We start from the raw sequence: 7,313 nt of genomic DNA on the forward strand, positions 1-7,313 counted from the left end.
GGTGGTTTTCTGACTTAATGTGTGTGAAATAAAAGTTGTGCTTAGCTACAAAGGTGGGAGTTGAGTGGGTGAGGTGGGAAAACAAGCAGATATTCACAGATGAGTGGTGCCAAGATGTTGTACATGATAAGTTCATGTTCACACCATTTTAAAACAATCAGTGTAATAAGTTTGAAGTCACAATACTGTCGATTCAATGAGAAGTTTACTTTTCTGACATTCAGGGATAGACCAATGACGACACAAAGGAAGACATTCACTAGTCCTTTATTGGATGACTTTCATGACATAAGATGCAACAACATGTATCAGAGTATTTGGTGACTATAACATTAAAGAAACATTTCTCAATACATGTTTACAATAATCTTTTGATGTGTTGAAAAATCACCATGCTACACATAAGTAGAGCTCCTTTAAAGTACTTCATCTCTGCAATGACATTACTAAGAACATCTTTTCTCAAATATTGAAACGTGCTCCGCATTCTAAAAAGAGATTAAACAAGGCCAAGTTTAAGCTATCGGACAGTAATACCAGTCATGTTCTGACACCTGAAAACAGCATTATTATTTTTTTTCTGAAATAAAAGTTACAGATTGGCACAAGGCTAGGATAGTAAGCAGCTAGTTACTAAAATATACCTGAAAGAAGGGTTTACTCTTAACCTCATAAGATAGTTCATTGTAACTGGGTTAATAATCAGTGCTGACATACCATGAGACCCCTCTGTGTTGTGCATTCATTCACACTGACTGAATGAAAATTGCATCACTCTTAAGGTTCCAAGGTAACCACTTGTTGGCAGGATACCAAGGTTGAAAGGTTAAAAAGTGAGTTCTTTCTCACTCAAGATTCAACTGTCGAAGGAAAAAGGTGAGGGCCATGGTTGCAATTGACAATTATGTATAATGTGCTTTGCTTATTTAACATTTAAATGAATATAGCCTACTCAAGTATTTAATTTCAAGGTAGCTTAAGTCACTGGTACTTATACATTTAAAACACTCATTTATCTTAGCAATATTAATTGAGAACAGGTGCACAGATGGTTGAAAATACAGAAAATTTCGTAGATTTCCAAGTTACATGTGATTTTATGTGAGCATCTGCAAATGTCTTTTCCGTGACTGAGATGAAATACTGACAGGTATTATTTCAGGGGCCATGTGCCAACAGGTTGACCAGCAGGGGATGGAACAAGCACAGTTTCCTTGTTGGGCTTCACACATTTCACCTACAGAAGCTGGACTTAATCAAAACAAACAAAAAAAAGCAGACGTGAGAACATTGTTTTCTGGTTCAATGAAGGGAAAATACTAAGTGTAAGGTGACCCCAAAAAACACTCCATTTACCTTCATGTCAGTGTTGCAGCGTGGGGCCACACATGGGGTGCATGTTGATTCTATAGCACATAAAATTGTCCCCCCTCACTTTTATTTCCATCAACTTAATTGTAGAATTTCACTTGTATATAAGTGTGTTGAGCAGACACACCAGTACAACCTGCAGCTCTAGAGTTAACCATTTATACCCTAATAGAAGTTCCACTCCTAAACTACACAAAGAGGACAATTGAGCTTGTTCTTCAGTCCTGTATATTTTGACAACAGTTGGACTGGTGAGAAACATGGGTTTAAATCCACCACATTAAAGTTCTTCAGAAATGAAAAGCAACTAACACGTGGTCCACTTGATTTAACAAGTGAACTAACATCAGTTAGATCTGAAGAGGATGAAGTGGTACAAAAGAAACAACATGGTTACCCATGTAATATTTATCTAACCTTTTCTAAAAATTTATATTTTAGGAGGGGGATTATCTAAAGAGATATGAACATTTTTTCGTCACACATTTGTCAAAATCCCAGTTATCTGCCAATAATTAAAGTGTTTTCATGTCTTTTGATTGTTAAGTTAATTTGTCACTTTCTGATAAATTATTTCATCATTAATTTAGAAAATATTTGAAACTAGTGTTAATATTTTGCATAGATATAAATATTGGGATTTAACACCAGTTACAAATTTACACACAGTGGAAAAGTTATTCGTCATTATCATTTAAAATTGCTGTGTTTCCAAAAATACTGTAAAGTCATGACTAAAATTGATTGAATCACTTCATTAAAATTAATGCAGAAACTTGTGAAAATGACAGATTATTTTGTCCAACACTTCAAGATCAAATACCCATTGATATAAAGAAATTAACTATATTTTAGTGAGACTTTACAGAATCTTTCCCACCTGAGAGAATATGTCCAGATTTTTTAAAAGCATTCACTTTATTTTGCTATAATGTAAAGTGTAAACTTGCAAGTAATGACAAATAAGGTTTTATCTACAGTTTAACAAACAAGATAAGAAAAAATAATTGCTTGAGCTACTTAAAAAGAAAATATCTCAACAAAAATCACAGAGAAACCAAGTGCTGAAAGCAGTAAACTGAAGCATGTAAAAAAAAAAAAAAAGTTATCACAGACATGTTCAAGCACGGATCATGCAGTGTAGCTGCAATGTGTGACAAAGTCTGCAAATATTCATGTGACTACGTGAAAACTCCCACTTTCATCAGACTTTTGTGCTGCATAAACATGTGGTATTAATCTCATCAGTTATTCAACATTAAAAAAGCAGTCATCTCAACCTGACAAAAACACAAAATCCAACAGATGGCCATTATGAAAACTACATTTTGCTAAAAATAATGAAAACATACAAATCTGAATGCATAAAAATCATTACAGAGTTACAAAACTGATAAATGCACACCAACTTATCACATTTCTTTTGCAATTAAACATATTTAATTTGGAATCAAAGCAAAGAAATGGGAGGAAAAAAAGTGTTGTGGCGGTTGCTGTGTATATCTGCTCTGAGTAAGTTTTAACTCTAATTTCAAGAAACAAGGGATCAGACATTTTGCTAAAAACATATCCACATTTAAATAATTATTTCTGATCCTGCTGACTTGGATTTAATACCCTTCTGCCTATTGGTTTCAACATTTCAGCTCAGTAGAAAAACAAAGTGAGTGACGAGAAAACGAGGAGACTAGTTCTTTTAGGCCTACAAGCTTTGTACATTAAAAATAACAAACACAATTGCTGAAAAGTACATTTCAATGTATTTTTACCAGCTTGCAATAACTGTTTACACATTCTCCTGTTGAAAAAAAATCAGGAGTTCCTTGGCATATGTTCTGATGGGGCACAAACCGCCATTTTCTAATGATCTGAAAGGGTGTCATCCCATAGCAGAATCTATGGAGGAAAACACATCTTTTTTTTTTTTTTTTGTTGTTGCAAGGAGATCCTACATGAAAGAACTTGATTCCAATAGAAAACATGTGTTTGGAGTAAAAAAGGCCCGCATTTACATCGATAAGGACGTTGTTTCCAGCAGTTGATGTTAGTGTAAGGCTGTGCAATCTCAACATGGCGTTCATCACAGTGTTTCCTTTAGTCTATCCGAAGCGGGCATTCAGTGGATTTAATGGTTACAACTCAAGTGGAAGAAAATACAGTGTAATAAGCTTGAAATATCTGAGAAAATATGTATATGTATAAAAATAAAGCGATCTCACCGGTGGACAGAATCCCTTGTTTCAGTGTGCTCTAAATGGGTTTGTGAGGAGCCTCGCGTTTTGGCGACGCATCTATACCTTGGAGTGAGGCCAACAGGCTCAAAGTTGAGCTATAAACTGCGATTTACTTAAACAATCTAACTCCCCTTTCTTTCTACAAATATCCCAGGCTATATTTAACCTGATCGATTTTGTCAGATCTTTTCCTACACTGACATTAACCGCAGATCTTCCCACATATAGGTTGCAGTCTAGTCTGAAACTTTATGTCAGTTTGCCCCCTATGGAATTTGTCCACGGCGAGGAGTCCAGCAAAACTGGGGGCGGGGAGACTTTTCTGTACATTCCTCAGCGATACATTCACTCCTCCTGCAGAGCTTGCAGACACATTCACAGTCTGCAGCCATGCATCAGTTCATTTCACCGACAGAGCCAGACGAACACTCACATGACTGTCTGTGGATGTATGTTGACTCTTAGAATAAACGCCCTTCATCCATAAATCGAACAAGTCTGCGCACTCCGAGCCCCTGTGTGCGCACGTCTGCTTATTTCTTTTTGCAGTGGAAATCATTAAAGCCGAATAAAGTAGGTTATAAAAAATTGTATCAGCCTAACTAGGCCAGCAGACAGCACTTAGGTTATTAGATTCCTTATGTAGCTCCATACAGAACACATATATGTACTCAGCCTTAGAATTAAATAGTATGAAGAAACTTTTCTGCACTTGAGGCATGAGACAAATTCGAAAAGGATTAAACGCGTGTATATTTTGCACAGAATGTATGTTTCAAGCTCTTTATTTAATTCTCAAGGCGATCAACCTATTTAGTCTATATGAGTTTCCACCCTGGACTCAAACTTCCTGAAAAGTTGTAGTCGCTCATTTAAAAAAAAAAAAAAAGGAGCGCGGCTTTGTCCGTCGGCTCGCCTTTCGTTACATGTTGATGCTTTATGACAAAGTCCTGCAGGGGAAACATGGGGAGTTAATGCATAATTGGCGCGCTGATTCATATAGAATAGTCGAGCCGAGGAGCCAATGAATGAGCGCGTTGAGGCCGAGCCAGAAGCAGTAGTACGGAGAGGGTCTGCGCGCCGCTGATTGGCCAGCCTCCCCGACCAATCACAGGGCTTGGTGTGTTTGTTCAGCAGCACAGGAGTAAGCCCAGTGAGACAGCCATGGCCCCGGTCTGTGCTGGTGGCTGAAGGGCCGACTCCACACCAACACTGCCTTTGCAACCCGGTGCACATGATCCTGCACACCTACACCTATTTATCCACCAGAAAAACGGACTATCAACTGGAATTAACGCCTATGTTTGTGGCTGAGGACATTGCAGGGCTGCAGTGCAGACAACGCCCAACAAACTCACTTTCAAACACATATGTGTACGTGAAATATTATCTATCCCACCAATGCGTACAATGGTGTTTAAGAGCTAAATAAAGTGCGAGTGACAAAGTGACATGTAGAAAAAACGTCTGCTGAAAAATCTAAAATAAATATAACTATGTATGTAAGTTGGATGGTATAAAATGTATCTGTCGAGCTTCAATGTAAGGTGAAATTATTTTTAGATCACTTGTGTTAGTAAAGTGATGATTCTGTGTTCATATAGACTGATGCAGAAGAAACTGGGTGACATGTGACCTCACTTCTAAAATTATAATAATGAACATACTGTCACATGTGCTGTTTAATGCAGAGTATCTATCTATCTATCTATCTATCTATCTATCTATCTATCTATCTATCTATCTATCTATCTATCTATCTATCTATCTATCTATCTATCTATCTATCTATCTATCTATCTATCTATCGTTTGCTATACTATGCTGCAAATAAATGTTAATTTTAGATTACATTTAGTCTACAGGGTGTCCCATAAGTCTCCATACATAGGAAAAATAAATGTTTCTTGACATAAACCATTTTTATTTATATAATATGCTCTATATGACTGCCATTTTGTCGGGAACACATTTCAATGCGTGTCCTCCACTGCTGAAGAACTATAAAGAAGAAATATAAAGAAATACATACATACAAATACATAGAACCGTATATGTATGGAATGTATTATGTCTCCTATGTATGGAGACTTATGGGACACCCTGTATAAAACTAGTCTATATAACTTTTTAACATACACCCATCCCAAACTACTTTTTGTCTTATTTCTATCTAGCTATCTAGCTAGCTATAGTTTGCTATACTATGCTGCAAATAAATGTTAATTTTAGATGACATTTAGTCTATATAGCTAGTCTATGTAACTTTTTAACACACACCCATCCCAAACTACTTTTTGTCTTATTTCTATCTATCTATCTATCTATCTATCTATCTATCTATCTATCTATCTATCTATCTATCTATCTATCTATCTATCTAGCTAGCTAGCTAGCTAGCTAGCTAGCTAGCTAGCTATCTACCTATAGTTTGCTATACTATGCTGCAAATAAATGTTAATTTTTGATGACATTTAGTCTATATAACTAGTCTATGTAACTTTTTAACACACACCCATCCCAAACTACTTTTTGTCTTATATCTATCTATCTATCTAGCTAGCTATCTAGCTATAGTTTGCTATACTATGCTGCAAATAAATGTTAATTTTAGATGACATTTAGTCTATATAACTAGTCTATATAACTTTTTAACACACACCCATCCCAAACTACTTTTTGTCTTATTTCTATCTATCTATCTATCTATCTATCTATCTATCTATCTATCTATCTATCTATCTATCTATCTATCTATCTATCTATCTATCTATCTATCTATCTATCTATCTATCTATCTATCTATCTATCTATATTGTCCATCACTGTGGCGCTTGTGTAAGAAAATCATCTCCACATTCTGCGTTGCCCTCTCTCCCATCAACAGGTATTGATCAAACCACCTATTATTCTCGTGTCACCATGTTTTTCTGTGGATTGACTTGCGCGTAAACTATCGGTCCGTGTTCATGATCCAATAAAGACCTTATTGACAGTTCTGTAGCATTTTAGGCCCATCTTCCACCACTGAGTCAGTCTGTCTGTGCTTTACATATAACGCTAGGGACACTTTTGTGTAGGAAACCCCTCCCTCGTTCAGCAGATGCAGTGGCCATAGTGCAGAGTAGGCTATGGCACATTCGCCATGTGCATTTCGCTCCACATGATTAACGCTTCCTCACTGCCTCAAAGCTGTACGAAAGTTGGAAAAAAAAAAACAAGTAACGTGGCACCACTCATTTCTCCCAAAGACGCCCCTCTAGTATTATTTAGTATGGCGACCACAAGTCAGGCCTGTTGGTGGACTTTGAGTTGTGGATCAGGGAGGGGAAGGCTTGAGTCTAGTTGGAGAAGATGGATGCCGTCAGTTGGACAGTAGTAGGCTACGTGTCTTTCCCATATTGCGCGAGGGCCCGTGGAGCAGCACAGACCCCTCCCTATCCTAGATTCTTAAAATTGAATGTGTCCAGTGTGCAATTTAACAATATAGTGCAACATCATTTATGAATGGCCCCACCCCCTTTTCCTCTTATTTTGACATCAGTACAGCGCACTTAGCACAGCCGTGCGCACAAGCCCCCGCAATATCAGCGTCTCCCCGCTATGGGCGTGCGTAAACGCGCTGCCGTTTTACTATTCCCCAACCGACCAATGAGAATCGAGGCTTTGCAGAGAAAGGCACACGAATGTGATTCTAGTAAAGATACA

This window comes from Sphaeramia orbicularis, chromosome 11 (assembly GCF_902148855.1).
Source record: "Sphaeramia orbicularis chromosome 11, fSphaOr1.1, whole genome shotgun sequence".
In the NCBI taxonomy this organism is placed as follows: domain Eukaryota; kingdom Metazoa; phylum Chordata; class Actinopteri; order Kurtiformes; family Apogonidae; genus Sphaeramia; species Sphaeramia orbicularis.